Source organism: Lagopus leucura, unplaced genomic scaffold (assembly GCF_019238085.1).
Source record: "Lagopus leucura isolate 7727_CA_CO unplaced genomic scaffold, USGS_WTPT01 Super-Scaffold_100002, whole genome shotgun sequence".
NCBI lineage: Eukaryota > Metazoa > Chordata > Aves > Galliformes > Phasianidae > Lagopus > Lagopus leucura.
The window spans coordinates 54,449,929-54,471,623 of NW_024962263.1; the positions used below are offsets into that span (position 1 = coordinate 54,449,929).

At 38.9% G+C, this 21,695-nt stretch overlaps 1 protein-coding gene across 7 annotated transcripts in view; it reads left to right on the forward strand.

Moving 5' to 3' along the window:
• The window catches only part of FAM110B (family with sequence similarity 110 member B), a 102,097-nt gene that overhangs the window by 28,756 nt on the left and 51,646 nt on the right, over positions 1–21,695 (forward strand). Inside the window, exon 1 of one of the 7 annotated variants that reach the window (XM_042870260.1) lies at positions 10,784–10,807. The exons of 3 other annotated variants lie outside the window; for them this stretch is intronic. The gene's annotated coding sequence lies outside the window, so the exon portion shown is untranslated. Of the gene's footprint in view, positions 1–10,783; positions 10,808–12,984; positions 13,009–20,044; positions 20,241–21,695 lie in introns of those variants that run through there. 3 more of the 7 variants (XM_042870259.1, XM_042870258.1, XM_042870257.1) reach the window with 3 other exon arrangements.

Here is a 21,695-nt window from a genome sequence, read left to right on the forward strand (position 1 = left end):
GACGCAATGCTGTTCAAGCAGATTTATGGGGCCTTTTCTTCTGCAGAAATCAATATGGCTTGGAGGTGCTGTACTGGGAGCTGGCAAGCTGACTGTGATCCAGCTGCGTTCAACTATAAACTTCTGCACCACAAACCCAAGCTGATGATTTTGATTTATCCAGGCATTGCTATATCTGAGATATTATGGTGTTGGGTTTTATTCATAGCTTTTTCTCTACTTTACTGCCGTTAATACTAGATTGAAGTTTCAAAATAGAAATCTGCTTATGATTTTTTTAAGTTGTTTGGAGGTTTTTTTTTTTTTTTGAATTTCCTGAGTTAAAGTACAGCTCTGTCTACATGCTACACATGACTTTTAGTGGGATCTTTTTCCTCAAAAACAAAACAAAAAACAGCCTTCCATTCAAACTAAGCGTTAAGGGCTAGCATAACTTTCTGCAGAAGAAGCTTTAATCGTTGAATGCCCCTTTTTTTTTTTTTTTTCCTTTTTTGTTTGTACTTATTACTGCTAGAACAAACAGAATGAGAGTGTTGCTTTTGCTCAGTCTAAAAACGTTCTTACAATATAATTATTTTTTTCCTTAAGATGTGAAACAGAGTGAAGTTTCGTAGTAACCAACTTTTATGCCTTTATTTCCTTTCCCATTCCTCTCTGCTCCCAGTAAGTCTGCTTTGGCTATTGAAACCCTGTAGGAAAGAAACATCAGCAGCCTCTTATTTTCCTCCATAATGGAGTCTTCCTTAAACATTTTATTTCTGGCAAGAATTCTCTTCTAAAATAGCTCTTACAAAACGGTTTCTGATGCTGCTTTCTCCAAGTGATGTCTGTATTACCTATGGAAGTTCCTTGGTGGTGGTTCATATGATTATGTTGATTGCCTGAAGAACTAGATCATCAGAACTAGATAATTGCTTTCTAACCTTTTTTTTTCCTTATTTCTGATCACATTTCTGTAGTAACTTTGATCCAGATTTCTTTCATCTCTAACCATTTTTCTCTTCCATATGCCTAACAATTTCATCATGAGTAAGTGGCATGAGATGTTGCAAAGAACTCGAAACTGGTTGTTGTGTAGACCTTCCTTAGAGCAGCCAAAGATGACAGGTAGGCTTGAGGTCCTTCTTGTTGGGTACGTGCTAGCAAAGAGGAAGATGAAGATGTGAGTTGTATGAGAGTCTTAGGTTGGAGTTGTTTGGATTTTTCTTTTTTATTAAGATGGAGAAGATGATGATAAATGCACTTAAGATGGGCTGTAATGTTGCTGATTGTTTTTTTTCTTTGAAAAGGCTACCATTTGAGATCTGATATAGAAGTATATGGATCCAAATAATTTCTAATGATTTTACTTATCCAGATGAATGTATCAGATCCACAGTCCTGAATTTGAATACAATTTGAAGTAATATTTAAAAAAATCTACCTATTTTTTGGGGGGAAAGGTAATTCTAATATAGATACTGAATTTTTAAGGTGTGTTAAATGTATCTTTTGCTGTGACAATGCTTTTTTGGTAGTAGTGTGGATGAGTGTGCTGAGACAGTGTGATTATTATGTTTTGAGTAAACGTAAGGACAGTTTACATCTAGTATCTGCTTGTGTAGACATAATAAATAGATTTTTGGATATCAAGTATTACCGAAAAAATTTGAACAGCCTAAGTTCTTTTCTGAAATGCTTCCATTAGGTAAACAAAATGTTTCAATATGAGCTTCATTTGATCTCAGTGGCAGAGTTGGGTCTTTGGTGTTTGTACAGTCATGAACTTATTTGACATCTTTGTGCGTGTTTTGTCTCCTGTTAAAGAATACCAAATCATCAGAGGTGCTGCCTACTGCTACTCTCTAAAAGACAGAGCTATAAGGAGCAATACATGAATCTTTAGAAGGATGAGGCATAATTCCAACAAGCCATCCTGCCCTTTTGCTTAAAGGGGCCAGATTTTCCTGATATTCAATCATTTCTACTCAGTTGTTTTCTATCTGGAACTGAAATGCGGTTGGCTTCAGAAAGCACGTTGACATGCTATGGAGAAAACGTACTGCCAATGGGTTCTGGTCTGACCATTCTAAAATTCTTGTTGACATGAAAGGTCTGTCACTGGCAGTCTGGGCTGAAATATGCCATAATACTTTGAAAGCTACACTTTATTCAAAGTTTACATTTACTGCAGCATATTTGCTTTGCTTGTATTCCCATATAAACACTAAAATGAAGTTGTTAAGAAGAACAGAAATGCTTGCAGCGTTTGCACTAAAGTTCATGGAGCATGAGATTAGCTCTATTTAGGACTTTCCTACTTTGAAGGGATTAAAAAGCCTTCTCAGAAATGGATAAATACAAAAAACATTCTCAGACTAGCGAAGTAGTATGTAAGTGTTGAGAAGAAAGGCATTTAATTATTATGTAGAGAATAATCTGAATTGAAATGCCATGTGGAAGCCACTTTATAATCTTACCTTCCTACATATGAACTGAAAAGCAGGCAAAAGTACAAGGCATGACCTAAAAATGGTAGTCTGTAAGCTGCTTTGAATATGTTGGCTTATTTTTATCTAGCCTGAAATTTTATTTTTCTTCAAGTGAAACCTGATTCTACCATTCTGCCTACTGATGTTCTCATGCTTCTAACTCTGCCAAGCGTAGCTATTGCTGCTTCATTTAAAGAGTGGAGTCTGAGTCCTACTGGAAACAGAACACTGTCTGGAGGATGCAGACTTGCTAAGAAACTTAAATAAGATAAGGCTAATCCTATTGTATGCTTCCACTTTAGGAGTTAGTATGGAAACTTGCCTTTCCTTATTATGGCCCCGTACTACTGGCTAGATGCCTTATTGGATTTCTCCCCAGGTTTTTTTTTTTTTTCTGAAATGTTGCCTTGGTAGACATTCGTATTAATAATATTTCATGTGTTTGTGAATTATTCCTGTTGTGCCAATTTCCAGACTTATAGGGGAAAGAAAGGCTCTTTGGTTTTTATGGGTCATAGAAGGTAATGATGTGTCCACCTAGTCTTTTGGTAATGGCAAACTTAGTTTCGTTGATGAGGCATGTTTCATTTTGAAATGTTTTATATAAGTAGAAATAAAGCAAGGATTAGTATGCTAAGTACTTATGGTATTTTGCTCAGCTCATTTGTAGCTTCAGAAGAATTACTGTGCTTTGAGTAGACTTTGTTTGAAATGTAGGTTTGAAAGTTTGGATGGAGACTGAATCAAACTTTATAATCTTGTCTCCTGGAAGACTTATTGTCAAGTATTTCAGAAACAAATGTAAGAGTTTTCTCTCAGGTGTGGAAAGATAATCTAATATTTACCTTGATCGTCTCCATTTTGAGTTTAAACTTCAGTCAATTTAATCTGTTCTGTAATCTTTTGTGTATAATGTAACTGCTGTATGAAAATCTAATTTTTTGAATTGTGCCAAAATCTTGGTTTTACCAACTTCCTGTTGCACAGATTTCCACGGTTAGTTTGTAGGTTGCTTTAAAGCACGTTCATGCAGATTTAAATGCAAATATGTATGTTTAATAACTGAATACAGCTTTTTGCCTTGTCCCTTCCATTTTCAGACTCTTGTCATGTTATCTGCATGCCTTAATAATTTTAAGTGCTTTCTAGAAGCCTCATTTGGTTTAGACAGGAAAACTATTGCGGTGCTCTACCCAGAATGTTTTTCAAAATAAGATGCAAGAGGAGAATTTCTGACTTCAGAATGAAGTTATTTGAGTTCTCTAAACCAGCCTTAGCTTTCTTAAAACATGCAGCTTAATAGAAGATTTGTAGAGAATTAGGTTATTAGAAACATGCTTTTCTAGCTCCCCTAAAATTGATTAACTTCTGTAAATAAATCCTAAGCAATGATTGTGTGCATCAAAGTAAGTGACTAATATTTGGTCTCTTTCCTTTTCTTCTAAGGAATCTGAAACCTTGGTAAGTCTATATAATTATCAGAAGGTTTTGACTCAATTGGAAAAGAAGCATTCCTGGGTACTTGAAGTCTAGATTAAGAGAAGAAACTTTTTGTTCTTAGCTCAGCAACTAACTTGCTTCATGGCCTTGGGCATGTCCTCTTGGCTTCCTTGCACCAGTTCCCCATTGTATCCACTGCTGCCACCACCACCATAAACTCCTTTGCGAGCTTTGGACATAACTGTCAAAGCTGTTCATTATTCAGAGCAAACTCTGCTTCATTTGCTATGCAGTTACTTAAACTGCAGTGGAAATACACAATTGAGACTATAAAAAACTCCAACCAATGGAATAAAATCAGCTTGTGCAATGTGCTTTTCAGTAATGTGGATTTGATTTAAAGTAGTTAAATTTTAGAGCTGTCAGTTTCTAGAAAGACTGGTGGAAATAAAACTGGTTAAGAACAAGAGTACTGTGACCAAAATAGTTAAAATAGGAAGGGAAGAGAAGTTCCATCCTAAAATGAATACGTGGCAGTCTTATTGTGCCTGAGTTTTAGCACTAATGTTCTCTGCCAAGTAAATTAAATTTACGAAGAAAAGCTGGACTGCAAGTGTTGGACTGCTAGTATTTTTTCAGGAGGTTAATGTAATGAAGGAGAACAATGATAAAAGGAAGCTTAATGTTTAAGAGTGGACCTGTGAGAGATCTTTGTGTCTGTGTGTAATGTGAAGACTGAGTGTCTTGTTAAATTTACTGTTGTATGTTTTCTACTTAGTTTTTCCATGTGTGCCAGAATGTACTCAGGGAAGAGCCGTGAACTCTTTCCCTTTTTTCCTTCACGAATGCATTTATTTCCTGTCTAACATTGGAAAAGAGGAGCAACAAAGGAGAGGTTTTGTTAAATACGGTGAAATCTAATTTCAGCCTGATTTAAAGCTACATTTACACAATGGCTGAGGGGTGAGTTCACTTCCATAAAAACAAACTCGTTGGCTTCCTACTGTGCATTGGGGAGTGTGAGGATGCGTGTCCTGGAGAGCAGCTGCCTCCCTCTGCTGGCACAAGCTTTTCTTGCGCTGTGCTGAAGCTGTACTGCATGATACAAAAAATAGGAATACTCCTATTCAGAAGAATATTGGAGCATCACTTTATTGGTATGCACTCATTTTGCTTGCCTATAACTGCAGTATAACCAGTAATGTTGTTTTACCTGTGTGATTGAGTCTGGCTGGATGTCTGTCTTCTATGAGCAGAAAGAATCTTGTTCCTCAGAATGGATGGTTGTTTGCTTGAGTCTGTGTTTTGAATGGTTATATCTCTAATGATTGAAAGGGGAGCTGCTGGTGAATAAACCACATTTTCCTTGTCGATATTCATTCAGTGTGCACCTCTGAAAGGTGCAAGCTGTCATATTGGTTCTCTGCTCAAGTATCTCCATGGGTAATATTGGAGTAGTTGGCTTAAAATTTTTGATGATTTCTATTTTCAGCTGTTCCCAGTTCAAGTGTCTTGCTGTTCTTTTAACTCTATTTCTGAGAAGAAGGGAGGAAAAAAGGTTGCATATCTCCAGCTTAACAAAAGTTGATGGCTTATATTCTTTTTCTCCTGGAATAGCCTTTGCCCAAGACCTCCATGACAGATGGTATCGTAACTGCAGTTTTACAGTCATCTGAGACTGACATGTGCGTGCTTTTTATCCTTTCATGTTTCCAGCTGGTGAATACCATTTTTAGCAGAGTTTTTGATGACTATTGTGAAAGTAAGTGCCTGACATTGCACTTCATGCTGCTGCGATTGCTTCCATTCTGCCTCTGTAACTCACAAATTCACCTGGTTCTTTTGGTGTGACACTTCAGTTCTCCTCCACCTTCTTGATTTCTTGGAGCTTGGTGCCAACAAAGTCTCATCAGTGCACTCTCCTAACTTACAGCAAGGCCTCTTATCTTTTGATGTAAGACTTCAAAATAATTTCTCGACCTCTCCTATCCAGCAATATTTTTGGTTGTGTTTGTGAATTTCTGTTGCTCTTTCTGCTACTTTTGTTGGCATCATTTCTATCTGAAGTGATAATTTCCCATGTGGTATCCTATGAAATGTTTTACTAGTATAGAGGTAAACATACTGCACTGCCATTACCCACAAAAATTAGTGCTAAGGAAAGACTATGAGCAAGTCATGACCAATGCATTTTTTGCAAGTGTATGTTGTAGTTCATCGTTGCAGTTTTTGATGTATTCTTTTTTATCTTTGTTCTGAGTTTAAGATTGCTGAGCCATGTTTGAAAGCTGCCTTGGAATAAAGGCATTTGAGTGAGTGGCAGTCTGGGGCATGTCAGTCAGTTGGTGCCTCAGGGCAAGGGGAGCATTGGTAGAGAAGAAACAGGCAGGGGCAGAAGGGGAGTGAGTAGAGGGCAGCATGAGTCAGTGGTGTCATGGGAAGGAAGGAGGGATGCCAGAGCATGCTCAGGAGAAAGCATTGCAGGGAGTGATGGGGAGACAAAACTAGAGAAGGGCAGAATGTAGAAGTTGAGCATTTGAAAGAGAGAGGATATACTGAGTTGTGCTGAGGCTCTGCTGCGTGGTTAGTATTGCAGAAGGAAGGGCAATAAGGCTATAGAGGGCATGTGAGAGAGGAACTTGAGGAATCAGAGCCCGACTGGATGTTCCTGATAGGTAAAGAATGAGAAAAATTGGCTGACCTTTCTGGCAGTATGTGGGCCAGCATACAAAGACATAGAAGGTCACAAAAAGCAGAAAGAAGGGAGGAATGTTATGAGATTAATCTTTCTGTTACAGCTAGAGTGATCTTGTTCAGCTCTTTGTTTCTTTATTGTCTGCCTGTTTACCCTTGGAGGATTTCAGACCCATAGATGTTGTGATGATACGGATCAATTCTAAGATGGCCTGAGACTTACAATGATAAGAGTGTAAAGCTCACTGTGATCATAGAATCATAGAGTGGTTTGGATTGGCATGGAACTCAAGGATCACTAAGGATCCAAACCCCCTGCCACAGGCAGGGCCACCGACCTCCATATCTAATACTAGACCAGGCTGACCAGGGTCCCATCCAGCCTGGCCTTGAACACCTCCAGGGATGGGGCATACTGAGAAAGATCAGCAAATAGTAGGAAGACATAGAATGGCTACGTAGCTGTTATATCATCAGAGTTCTAAAACTGCAAGAAGTGCTGTTAAGTTATAATCAGGGAACTCTGTACAGCTTAAGTCCATTCATATTGCATAACATCAATCCATTATTTCCTGTTTCTTTAAGATATTTTTGGGCTTTGGTTAGGTTCCTGCTGGAGTTCCTGTATTCAGTGCTTCTTGTTTTCTCAGAGAAGTTGGGATGTGAAGATCACAGAGTGCAAAAAGAAAAAGCCTTCATTTTCTAGCAGTGTTTTGCCTGCGCTGTACGTGGCCTTCAAACCTTAAGGTGTCTGGTGGTGCTAGGAGAATCAGTTTGTGCTTTTAGCCTTTTCTACCTGGTCATGTTAGAGCCCTGACCTAGTTAGGGAAGGAGATAGAAAGTAGAGAGAAAAAGAAAAGTCATGTCCCACCCTTCACTAGTCCTCTGAGGTGTGTGGGTTGCCTCTTCTTGATTGGTTTTCATGAATTGAACTCTTCATAAGAACTAAGATAAAATCAGTAGTCGGATAGACACCCATCTGCTAGTCAGTGTCAGTATGGGGAAATGACTCAGGATGAACTATAACTACTTTTTTATTGTTATTTCCCCTCCTCAGCTTTAGTGTTGTAAAATTTATTGTTCCAGGAAAGGCAGTGATTTTCTACAACTTTCCCTAGTAAATGAACAAACAAGAAATTCCTGCTGTTTCCTTAGTGGATACATTTTCAAAGATGCTGAACTTGTCAGCTACACTAATTGCAAAAATACACTATTAAACTACTAGGTATATAATTTTATTACTTCTCTAAAAGAGCCATAAAGAAAATCAAATTCTGAACTCTGTGAAATTTTTGAAAGGAGGACCAACTTAAAATTGTGAACAAGGATTCAGTTGCACAAAGGACATGACATAAAAATAAATAATAAAGTAACAATGGGGCCAGTAGGTCACGTTAATCAAGTGACTGCTAATCTGAAGCATTAAATGCCTGCCATGGATTTTACACTTAGCCTTGGTTAGTATTGACCTGTAGCAACATGGGCTGTTGAGCCATTCGGAGAGCTGTGGTTCTTTGCTCTCTAGCCTGAAGAGCTCCTCATGATGGAAGAAAATTCCCCTTATGTGTCATGTGAGCCTGAACTTCTAAGGCAGTTGCTCAGTTTGCTAAAAGTAGTATTGTTCCACCAAGCAGCCTTTTTGAGATAGGCTTTATCCTTCCATACGGGTGCTGATGTCATGGTGTTAATCATGGTAAGTCATCCAGAATTACCTGTTGCAAGATAAAATGAAATATTTCCACTCAGGACTGTTGAAATAATTTGCTTCATCTCAGTTTGTTTATGTGGAAATTTTTGAGTTGCTCAGAGCATTGAATGAAAAGAATCTCTGATTATTTTTTCTGATTATTTTCCCAAGATATTTGCTGGGCTCTCTGATTTGTGTGAATTCTGAGGTATGCAAAGAATAGAACTTTTTTTTTTTTTCATTGAACTCATTGGTAGTTGACTTTATTTTACACCATCGTCCCTGAGTTAAAAGAGCTTGTTATCACAGCAGTTAATAAACTCCTTAATAACAGGGTTCCTAATGGATTTAGAAAGCATGAATGCTTATGCTAAATAAATTCACAATCTAATGCCTAAATCAGCCTTCCCTAGTTTGTATATGCCAACATCTTGAAAATTATTTTCTGATCTATTAAGTATTTCCATGGAAGAGGCACATTTATATATAGATCTGTTTAATAGTATTTAAAAATAATAATAAAAAAAGGCTCTTAATGCTGTTGCCTGCTGCAGCTACACTTTCTAAATTAGATTAGGTGCTGTAAGCTTTCAAAGGAGTGAAAGTATTTCCTCATGTGTCACACAAACACTATGTGATAAGAAGTGCTCTGTGGTGAGCTGTTTAAGCAGACAGCAAGCCTTAGGTATGTGACCTCAGCCAAAAACTATTCAGTCACATCAGTGTGATTTAAGTTATCTCTACCCAGAAGTGCTTGGCATTGAAACTTAATTATTCTGATAGCTACCATATATTTGCATCAGTTCTAGATGAAGTTTTGTTACATGTGGAGTATTCCGGTAGGATTTTGTCCTCTGCAGAGCTTTCTAATATATGAGTTACCTTTTTCCTCTTTGTGTGCTATATTAGTAAAAATAGATAGTTTTGAATAAATGTATATACACCACGCTTACTTTGTGACTCTTTCAGTTACATCTTGATAGCACTTCTATTACACGTTCTTCTGCAGTGCTCATTCACTTGAGCTTTTGCTGTGATAGGCATCCTGTAATGAATATATTGACTCATCCAAATAAAATTTTTTCTTTATTTTGTAAGACAGATTGTGAGATAGTTTAAAATTACAAGTGTTAGATCACATTTTTCTTGAATGATTGCTTATGATTCTTGCCAAGTTAGTGCTCTTACTCACCTATTTTAGTCATTGGCCAGCTTTTAAATTTCACTGTTAAGGGAAGCAGAAAAAAGTGTTTATGGAGTGTCCTGAATGATGATTGCTTCACATCTCTTTAGCTTAATGTTTTGATGGTACTCCCTGTGTTAAAGAACTGTGTATAAAGAACAAAATGAATTCATCTTGTAACATAAAATATGGGTAATCTTGGGAAGCATTATTGTCTGTAAGGTGAGGGCTGGATGTGCATATGATGTTGTCTTCCATTCATAGATAGATTGTGCACCCTTTAATTTTCAAATGCTTTAATTCCAGTGCAAGTAATCGAATGACTCACCAGTTATCTAAAGCATCAGGTAACTATACCTATATTTAGCTTTGTTCTAGCTTCTTATCCTTGTTTCTATCTTCATTTTCTCAGTTGAAAGCTACAGTGAGTTTCGTTAATGTTTAGAAAAACAAAAACCCCAAACAACCTGGGAAGCATTCCTAAGTGTTCTCTTGAGTATAGCCTCTGCAGACTCTTCAAAGGCTCTTTCTGTTTCTGCTGATAGTCAAGGGATGTAGAGAATAGGTCTTCAAGCTTCTTTCACAATACCTTCTAACGCAAAATACTTCGTCTACTATCAGGTAACACTTTTTAAGTTGGATGTATATCTCTATTAGAGAGAGGTATCTTCCCTCTGCCAAGGCCTGTGTCCTGTTAGCAGCGTCCCTGATACGGACCAGCTCCAGCAGTGCCTTTGTTTTGCTAGTAGGTTATTGCTGAGGCATGAGATGATGGTCCCATGTTTGAATTGCGCTCTGTGAGCCTTAAGAAATGCACAGTGACATAAGTGAAGCTCACAGAGAAGATGGGAACCAGTTAATTTAATAACATGGCTTTAGTCTGTAAAGTAGAGATCAGAAATTTTGAAACTGCTTTTTTCCTTTGCTGTGGAGATGTTGTGAGCTACAGACAACAGTGCTTAACCATGGGCTGGGGTGATTGCCTTTTTAACTTACTAGATGGAAGTGCTGGCTGGCTCAGACAAGAAATCAATACTAATTTTCCATCTGGCTGCCCTGAAGACTATGCAAATTAAAATTGTTTATCTGTGTAAGGAAGAGAAAGCAAAATAAATAAATAAAATACATCTACAGTGCTAGAAGTACAGTTAGTAAATACGAGCTGGTGCTTGTGCTGCATCTGGGAGGGATCTTGTATGGATAATTGTGTTGGTAAAGTAGTTATGGGTAAGTTCTCCTGAGAGCTGTAATAGCAAACATGCAAATAATGTATTTTGTTTTTCCTCACAAGTTCTGCAGATCTGCTTCCAGCAGGCTTTACAAGCTGATGAGGTGAGTGAAGAGGCACTGCCAGCTAGAAGGCATGCTTTGTTTTCTGTGGCTCTGTCTCCTGATACTTCTTAGGTGTGGATTTAGTTGCCCCCTTCTAGGTGTATGCTTTTATCATTTTCCTTTTGTTTTGTTGTTGTGGGCTTTTCAGACACAACAGACTTCTCAAGTGCATCCATGCATCTCTTTCACCACCAGCAGTTTCTACAGATCTTAGGCTTTTTTTTTTTTCTTTTTTTAAACACAGCTCATCTTGGGTATCCCCGCTTAGCAGGTTTTGATACTTTTGCTCTTGTGTTTTATTTATTTGACAAGAGATACTCTAGCATATGATATCATTGGGAAGACTTGAAGATGTCTCTGATCTTTAGGAATTGAAGTGTGTATACAGAGCCAAAAAAATCTCATTCCTGCTAAAGGTGAAAGATAATCTTAAGGCCTCCCCTTCATGCATGCTCAGATCTGTAAAAGTTAATTTAAATCACACAGTCTGAATGAGAAGAGAGGTATCTGAATCCAGGTGGTTTTTTACTCTAAATTGTGAAGTAGATTCAAAAATACTTTTTATTCATAGGTCTAATGTGCTTGTTTCATCACATTGTATATGAGATACATATTCATATCTATTTATGAGATACAAAGCAGTAGTAGAAACTACTATTTGCTGAAGTAATTCACTAATTTACCTCAGGAGATGACTCTGTTCTAACTACCCAAAGAGAAGTGAGCTGTCTAAATTTTTCTCAGCATCAATATTTCAGAGCTATTTCAATTCTGTATCTGCTTCATTAAAAACGAATTATATAAATAGTATGGTGTAAGTACTGAGAAACTTGAATACTTTAAAGGAGACAAATGGTTAAGATTTTGCACTATAACATGTGCTGAGCTGATCAGTGTGAAAACTCAGTCCTTTGAGACTTATTTACATTTGCTTCCCTTTGGTTCTTCCAACCATGAGTATTTATGCTAGTGTATGGGATATGTGGGGGACTGCATGTGGCAATGCAGCTGAGTGTACAAATTATGGGTTTCTTTTTGTCATGCATCAGTTCCTGTTATAAAGTATGAATATCATGTACACTGAAGTAAATGTTAAACACTTATGCAACTTTGAAATTTCCTAATGTTTCCCTTCTCTGGCAGCCCTTTTACTGTGGTTATGTTGCTTATGTTTTGACTACAGACAGCTGGAATTTGCTTTGAAAATATCAATGTCTGTTTAATTTGCTGATTAGCTTTGAAGCAGTTTCTTTCTTAGACCCTGATTAAAAGGGATGTTTGGAGAGCAAGGAGAGACTTTCTTGTTTATATATAGCAGAAGACTGCTGTAGCAAGAGATGCATATTTGAGAATGACTGAAAACTCTGGTTCTCACTTCACTTAATTTTTACTGCTTGCCTTCTTGCCTAACTTTCTGATGGCTTTGTACCATACTTCTACAGGGATTATGTAAAAAAAAAAAAAAAGTTATTAATAACATAAAATCACTGAAGGTGGAAAAGACTTCCAAGATCATCCAGTCCAACCATCCACCTATCACCAGTATTTCTTATTATTATAGAATTATTGACTTTTCTCTCCATCTCTGGCATGTTTGGGACCTTTAAATTCAACACTGAGATATCATCCGCTTGAGGATGCAGGAAAAAACCATCAAGCTAAAACAATGTAATCCTTCACAATGTATAGTAGTGGAAAAGATGTGACATACTTGTTTCATGAAAATTAGGTTCAGACCTGTATTAGACTGCATTATTCCTGGTCTTATGTTGACAGAAATTCAATGCCCATTAAAACAATGTGGAGTCATCACTGCTAAATTACAGTGCCAGTGGCACAAGGATTATCTGCTGGCATGGTGTTTTTGTTGTGCTGTTCTTACTTTGTTAAATGTAAAACTGAAGGTCATGTGCCCACATTTTAGAAACCTATCATGGAAGCAGTGGGGTTTTGCAGCTGAAATAGAGAGATCAAAGGAGCCATCTAGCTGAGATTCCCCAGGTCAGGATGAGTCTCAGGATGGTCACCTGAAGAAGTCCTAGTTATTGACAGCAGTAGTATTACAGCTGGTCATTTTGTTCCATATTGATGTATATATTGCAAGGAAACTGAGTGACAGTTTTTTTTTCCCCAGGCCTAGGAGAGGAAGGTGAAGAAAAGGCCTGCTGTTCTGGCCAGAAAGAATTGGAGAAGGATGGCCAGTAAGCGTTTTGCCCTTGAGACGTGGCAGATGTGCATTTGCCATCACTTTAAGAGCACTCCCTAGCTCCCCTGTTAGTTGTAGTAGGGGAATCACTTCCCTCTTGTTTTAGGAGAAACACTGAAGGATGGGGAGTGTCGGTTCAAATGGTCAGGGAGAGGAGAAAACAATGGGTGTGAGTCTCTAGACTTTAGGGTTAGGAACTAATCTGTATGCATTTACACTAATTTTACATGACCCTGGCTATGTAAAGTCATTGCTCATTTTATATTAGAGCATTGGCTAAAAGCCACAAGCTGTCCTGGATGCAGGGTCTGGTATCTTATCTGGCCCACAAATGTCAGCTGCCAGGTCTACAAGCTGCCCGAGGTGTAAGTACACTCTTGTTAGGAAATAAGTCCTGAAGAGTTATTCATACAAGGGCTTTTGGCTTGCTCCATTAAATAATTAAGCCTCTCTTTCTGGAGAAGCATTTCATCCATGCCAACAAAATGCTTTTGGTTTATTGTAAGAAGATTGTGAGACTGGGTTCTGGTACAGCAAGTCATAGTTGCTGGCTGTATGTGAATACAATTTCTGGTCATGAAATTACCAATATTTCTAAGATTCAAATCTAAATTTATTTTACATTTAAGTAAAAAGTCTTGAAGTTTAATAATCTCTCTTCAACCTCGTTACCTTTGAGATGATAACCGAAGTCATTGCAATACAAAGCAAGTTTTCTTCTGGGATTAATTGTTCTGAGTGTCTTTAGCCCTTGTGTACAGTAATGAGATCTGAAAGTTGCTCTGAAGCTCAGGATTATGGGTGTGGGCTGGAGACTTAAAGTCTCCAAGCTTTGCCATTTCTGGGCGGTTTTCAAGTGAGTGCCTGCATGTGTTAGCATCTGCAAAGAACCACTTCATGTTCTGACATTTGCACCTTGACTTGCTTTCTAATTGTGTCTTGCAGCTTGACATAAACACCTTCTCATGTAAAGAGATGTGAGAGAGTGGAAAACATTCTTTGAAGAATAAAACAAATTTAATGAAAAGGGCTTTAGAGAGCCTACTAGGTCTTCATTGTCATCAGAGAAGATCAAAGAAAGCCACAGAGCTGCACTTTCTAACCAGAATTGGAAGCAACATTCTTAATTACAGAAGTGAGCAAGTCTGGCAGTTTTTCCTTCAAAGGAAGGAGTGCTGCATCTCGTTCTTCAGCTGTTGCACTGTTTGCAGCACAGCATTTTTGAAAAATTACGCCTGTCCTCTAATGGAAGGCTTGCATTTAAAGTCCTGTGCCAATATAGATGTCTTGGTTAGATATGAGCAGCATAAGGTTTTATCACAGATTGCAGTAAGGTGGTCATCGGGGAAAAAGACAGTAAGTAGAAAAGGAGAAGAAAGTGCCAGCAGTAGTGATGAAGATTAATGATGTGAAGGTACTGGAAGTGTACTTGCCATGCTGTAGGTTGTTTTTTGTTTGTGTTTTTTTTGTTGTTGTTCTTTTGCTTCTGCTCTTCCACTGAGGAAAATTCAGGAACAGGTCTGTGCTTGTCTGTCAGCTTTCTGACTTTAGTGATGCTCTTGGGATCCCTATTTTCCACTACATCAAGTACAAAAAATGTATCTCCACTTACGAAGCCCTCTTGTGGCCTGTTCCGATGTATATTTAACTTCCCATGTCCTTGTGAGCAGTTGACTTTTGCTATCCTTATACCTCATGTTATGGCTTGAGAATCTTCTGTCATTCAAATTTGTTTATTTATTTTTAAACCTGCTTGTTATGGTATGCAAATGTATCTTCCTCACTTGACTGTTAAAAGAAGCAACCTCTGCTTTCGCTAATACGTTTTTACCAGCTTTGACTCACTGAGGTCTTGATCACTGGGTCACAATCATTGGTTTATGTAAGTCATGCATATACTGTACATAGCCCAGAACCTGAATCCACTGTTTAGGGCTATTTTCTTGCTTACCGTGTTACTGTTGAGCAGTGTGGTCCTTTTCAGTGGTTCATCATCCTCATGGACATTTAGTTGACTACCCAGAAGTCATGAAGTGGTGTCAGGGAGGCACACATGATCGTCTTGTTAGTGTGTACTCACAAATGTGTTGTATTTCAGACTGAGCTGCTGGTTCAGTAACTATTGTTGGGGTCAGAGAAGAGGGGGTGGAAATACAGGGATGTTAAGAATATTTGTGTAGTTTGCTATTGTTGCTGAAATAGGATATGGAGGGAGAAGAAAACATTACAGTGAAGGAAGAGTGAAAGGAATGTGGGTAGAAGTGGAAGTTTTGATATTGGGATGGAGCTGTCAGAATGGTATGTGTGACAGAAAATGTATTTTGAGGTGATATGAAGTCTTTAACATAACCTGTCCTTTAAATTTGAGATGGCTCTGATCTTAAGGATGCAACCAGAATAATACTAACATCTGTGCCATATCTGGTTTTGTGGGCAAAGTATAAGTACTCAGAGAAGTAAATCTCCAGCAGGCTTCAGATCCTTCTTCACTGTGTTTACTGGAAGGATCCATCGTGGGTGGGATGAAACGTGCCTTACTGGCAGCTTGGCTGCTCCTCCCCTGGTTCTCAGAGGTGGTAGTGGCAGATTGATGTCTTAATTTTGATCACTTGGCTTTTCAGTAAAGAGTCTGCCAGTGTGTATGACTGCAAAAGCAAGCGATGACGATGGATGTGGGGATTTCTTGTTTGATTTTCTTAAAATGGAGGGAAAGAAAATAAAATACGAATGCTATTTGATAACGAAAATAAAGTTTGGGCATAGATCAGTCTTAGTGGTGTCCTGCCGGAGATTCTCTGGCTTTATTATTGGGACTTCTCTGCCTGTTAAGTACCAGGAGGAGCAGTATCTGGGTGTAATTAGCATATTTTAAATGAGTCCTACAGTTGAATGTTACTTTTTTTTTGAAATGTAATCAGTAGCATTCATACATATACGGACATAGATGCACATATGTACAGGTAACTGCTTTCTTAGCAGACTCAAACTAGCATCACTTTGAGAAATGCCCATGCTCCATAAAATGGATATGTTTTGTTTTTTTAAATTTTTATTATGCGTAGTGCCAATCTTGAAGCCTGGCATTTGTGACTTCCTGAGAAGGTTTGCTTGGCAAACACTAACGAGTGTGTTTTATTTCTCTCCATGAATGATGGGCTTGTGTTACATTTACCACCAATTTACAGACTTCCAAGACTTCACCAAGCACTTGCTGGGCAGGCAGAGAGCACACCAAATAACTGCTGTGAAGTCAAAGGCAGTTTTCACAAGGAAATGAAAATAGCACTAGATAAATCTTTGGGGGAAGTAAAATTGGAATATAGAAAAAATTATGAAAAATTGCCCCTTCGTATTTAATCTGTGTAAATGTAGAAAGTACCATACATACATAAATCTCAAGTTGTTTTTTTCTTTTCCTGTTATGTATACGAAACCATGGGATAGTTTATCTTGCTTTCTTCTGAAAGTCAAATGAATGCGTTGAGCCAAGTAAAATATTCATTAGAGTAATTGGTTCAGTTTAACCTTTTAGGACTACAGCTTGGAAATATATGTGCTATTGCCTTTAGAAAAGCAGCATGCTGCTTCAACAACCCTTTTATTCAACTCACTTTCTTCCCATATGTTTTCTGTATTTTGCAAAACCTATTTAAGTAAAAGCTGTAACAGTTTCCAAACAATATTTGATGTTTCTTTAAGTCAAACATTAACTGCTAGCCAGTGTGAAACCTGCTTAGTTGTAAGACACATCAGGAGTCTACTGGTTTTAAATATTTTTTAATTAAAACCATAGGATATGTAAGTACTTATAAAAGTAACATAGGAAAAAGTTATCTGTTCCTCAAATAACCATCTGTCTGTTAACTCATTTAGATGTGCTTAAATGAAGTGTAAAACTTATTAATATGATAGCTAGGCAATTTTCAGAGTAGGATTTGTTTTCAGTTTCACATGAAGTCGTCGTACCCATAGGTTTTTCCTCCCCTCTGTGATGGACATCTGCCTCGAACCATATGGTTGTGGAAAATGTTGGTTGAAACAATTCTGTCAAGATCATGGCTAGAAGAAAAGCCTAACTTACTTTTCACTTCTAAAAACGTCATAAAGCCCTTCTGCTTTCATGTGGAGGAACAGGAACTCGAAGTTCAGCCCAGATGGATCCCCTGTGCCAGGGACAGGCTTATGCTTTCTATGAAAGTCTGCGGAGTATTGGCCAACTCGCCTACCTTTCACAACTTGTTCACTTCCAGCAGAGATGTGCACAGGCTGAGAAGCTCCTCTATCCTCAGGAAACCTTTCCCAGCCTCTGTTCCTGGCATGTGTAGATGCAGCCATATCCTTTCCCAGGTCCTGTGCCTGATCCAGACGATTGTGTGCAGTCATTACGGGCCGAGAGGAGGCTGGCAAAGCCCTGCCTTGTGCCCAGCTGGGATTTTAGCAGATTGCCTTGCAAGCTGCTACCAGCTCCAAATGTCAGACCCAGGGTGCTATTCTCCACAGCTTCCTTTCCCTTCAGGCTATCTAAAGATCAGGAGTGTTGTCAGAACCGATACAGAAACTGAGGCTGTTAGAACTGACTCATTAAGCTAACTACAGTTGTTTAATGAGTGTTGATTATTTTGCAGAGGGAAAAAAAAAATGGTATCTCTTGAAATGCCAGTTTTGCAATTGTCAAACAGGAATCATTGTAATGGAGGTTGTTGGCAACTATGTCATGTTGGTAGACCCCACCTCCAGCCAAACGTGGGTTACCTTAGAGAAGAACGTGGGTTGTGCTTTCCTCTGGAGCCAGCAGCTCATGAGAAGGAGGCAGGAGGATGGATGCATGATGAAGGGAGCTTAGAGGGCTTGCAGCTGTTGGGCAAATCCCAAGAGGGGGACCTCTAGGCTTAGCAGCCTGAGATTTTCAAAACTGGGAATCCTGTAGCAGCTGACACTTACTTCTGTTTTCTTGATCTCTTTGTCACCTGTCATTGGTGTCTTGGAGATTTGTGAATGTGGATTACCTTAGAAGAATGACTTAGTCTTGGTGTCTGTCTCTGCTTACCAAACATGAGTATCCCCAACAGCTGGATTAGAGCTCTTGGGTCAAGATTATCAGCTTTATTCATGTCACTACCTTCAGCAAAATGTTGGTAAAAAGTATTCATGAGTCTGATCATCAAAGAAATGAGAATCTTCTTCACCAGGATTTGCTTTTTTCAGATCTTTCTGTTAAGTTTTTAACCTGTGTGTAAGCATCCCCACTCTCATTTATGAAATACATAGCTTTCTAGATTCAAGTCACGCTGCTGAGAAACTTGGAATATTCTAGAGTTTTAAAGAAGTGGTTTGTAAAAATTGATGAGCTCTTTAGATAACGTAATCTGAAAGTAAGACTTAATAAAATAACCCCCATAGTTGATTGCAGTACAAAACTTAATGCCAACTGGAAGTTGACTCAAGGAGCAAAATGTCACTCTTCCTGCATTTCATTTTTATTTCTATCCCATATACTGCTTTGAGAATGTTTTTCTTACAGAAATGAAGTCTGCTTCTAGCAGAGTGACTTTTTATGAGCAATTTCCACTGACAGATTAAGTAAGCTATTTGCATATTATCAATAAATGTGGCCTTGCGCTGTTAGTACATGGAAGCCTTATTCCATTGGTAACATTTTATGTAGTAGCAAACATAATTTTAGTACTGAAGTAAATATGATAGATAAATGTTTATGAACAACCTATAATATCATGTATTTAGACAGTGCGTGATGCTGTATGGTGCTGGTGATAAGAGGAAAGAAGTGGAAGAAATGCTAGCATGAGCACAGAAACTATGTTTATGGGTATGTGTAACATTGTGGAGCATCTTAACAATGTGTTGTAAAGTTACATATACCTAATTCTGTACTATGATGACACTGAGGCAGTGTCAGTCCTGAACAAACTGCTTTATCTCATGAGGGGCATCTAGCCAGCTACCTGGCACTTCTGAAAAACAGGCTCTGTATTTCCATCTTGCCAGTCACTTTTGGAATCCATATGGCTGCTGTGGAATAAATGAATATGTGAACAGTATGGCAATAGGAGGCTTCAAAATTCTGTTTTGTGCTAATTGGAGAGAAGATTCATTGACATATAAGTGTTCAGGAATAATAAATTCCAGTGCTTGGTTTTTTTCATTATTATTTAGATGATACTCTGTAGGAGTTCTCAGCATCTTTCTAGTATACCATGGTCTCTTAGATCACAGTGTCCCTTAGTTTTGTGCACTCAGACCTTACAGAGATATTTATAAAATGAAAGTAAGCTCCCCATACTTCTAAGGAGCGTTTGCTCATGGGAAGTATTTTCCAAATGAGTCCAGTTGTTTTGCCTAACAGCAAAAATGTCCTTGGCATTTCCACCACCACCTTGTGAAAGCTTAGAATGTGATGTGCCAGTGCTTACAGAAGCTCTCAGGTTAGCTGAGTGTCTGCACAAGTGAAGGTGTGCAGGATAAAGGTGGTTCTGTCGACGTCTGTGGGAGCTGCTGTGTGCTGAACACGTGCACTGAGTGCCTCAGAGGTCTGCGTTGTGAGTTGTGAACTACTGTAAGTAAATCTGTCAGAGGACTGCAGTGATTGCGCTGCTAATGTGTACATCTGAAACAAGGATGACTGACAAAGTAAACTGCTAGGTTTTGTTGTCTCACTCATGGATCCAGCAGCCGACAAGTGGTCAGCTCTGCAAGCACTCTCCTAAATACATCCTTGAGCCTTAGTCTCCCACTCCTCAGAGGCAGATCATTTTCCTGGAGCCGAAGCAGCAAAACAGGGGCTTTTTTCCTCTCCGCACCCAGGCCGCTCTCAGCCCCAGGTACCGATCCTTTGGCCGGGAGGTGTGACGTGCCTATGGCTGGGTGCTCCGGCAGGCAGCTATAATTAGCTGAGCAGCCGCTAAGCAGCGGTGACAGGGTGGGAGCTGCAGCGAGCATGTGCCGGATCCTGCATGTGCCTGGCTCTTATTGGCAGGCTGGGCTGCTGCCTGCCGGTTTGATAGGTTTCCCCAGTAATCTGCGTGCTGCATTACAGACATAGATACAGAGGTACTGCGCGCACACAGCGCTGGAGGTGCTCAGCTCGTAGCATGAGAGCCCGCAGATGAAAGGCATTGCTCTTTGTTACCAAACATCAGTACTCGAGGACTGCTAGCCACCAGCAGAGAGGTCGCTGGAGGAGTTTTACTTCGTGGTAATTACTTTCAGGTCTTTATCTTTCCGGTAAAACACAGCCGTGCATGAAATGAGTACTGTTAATCATGTCATCTATTTAATTTGATCTTACTTTCGTTAATACTGTGTGTTCTCTGGTGGGAGAGCCGTCAGATTACCAAACGTGTCATTAGAGTGGATTTAGTAGAAAAATAGGGTGTGTTTATGCAGGAATATTTCTTTCGTTTGAAATCTCCAGCCTGTGCATGCGAGTAATTTTCCTGTAGCCTTTTGTAATGCTAATAGAAATATTGCTTTTATTGGAATGCGTTGTGCAAGCAATTGAATTAGAGCATTTGTGACCATTGGTACACGAAGAGAAATCTCCTAACAGTGATTAGTTTAAAGGGTAATTTTGCAAAGTGTTCTTTAATTTGATCAGAGTAATGACTATCCTGGTGTTCCTCTCATGGAAAGAGAGAGAGATGAGGAGTATATGCTATTGTTCTTGCAACAGAGATGCTGTCTGGGTGGATTCTTTGTTTCATCCACGGGTTTTATTTTCAGTAGCTTTCAAAATGAAACTAAAGGTACCCTGCCTGATAGATTGCAGTATATCCATTCCTTGCAAACACACACACAGATATATTTGTCTGTATTGTTCTCAAAGGCTGAATTTTGGCCCAGAGCCTTGTTAATCATCAGAACTGCCTTCAGCAGTAGAATGAAACAAGATGGATATGCCAGTTTTTCCCCTGTGATTTCAAGACTTTCACAGTATTTACCAGTGCACTCATTTGAGTTCTCATTGTTCTTGACCTGCGCATCAGTTGATGACAACTTTTCCTATAAAAAGCATGCATATTTGATGGACAGGTTTTACAGCTAAAGCTGTTCAGACGATGGGGAAGCAAGCATGAAGTATTTAAAAAAAAAAAAAAAAGTCTCTTAATGTAGTCATTCTTCATGTGATGACTTTGGAATATCGAAGCTGACTGTTGAGAGTTGGAAGTTGGTGCCCTTGTCTGTGTCAGACTCCAGAGCCCAGATAAACTTGTGCATGAAGTCACCAGCCCTCTGGCTGGCTGCCACCATGCGTCGGAGGGACGAGGTTGTCTCAGCAGTGTCAGGAAGGTGTTGAGAACAGGAGCTATTTTGGTGTTAGCTTTCACTCTTCCCTCCGTGCCTCCCTACAAGGATGCTTTTCCTACTGCCCAGACCAACATAAAATCAAGTTGTTCTTTAATAATCTGGTGCGAAACTACATTAACCCCCAGAGTAGATACCCTTAAAACCTGCGTATTTATGCATTTAGTAACTTTATATGGCTGTAAGCACGGTAGTTATGCATGCTTTGTTATTTGTAACGGCATATTCAAAAGGGAAAGTATTTGGGATGTTTTAATCACAGCTGGCACGTACGAGTTTCTTTGAATGTTTGCTACTGACTAGAATAGTACTTTGTGAACATTCACCAGGGTTTTGTTTCTGAAGCTGTTTTTTCTGATG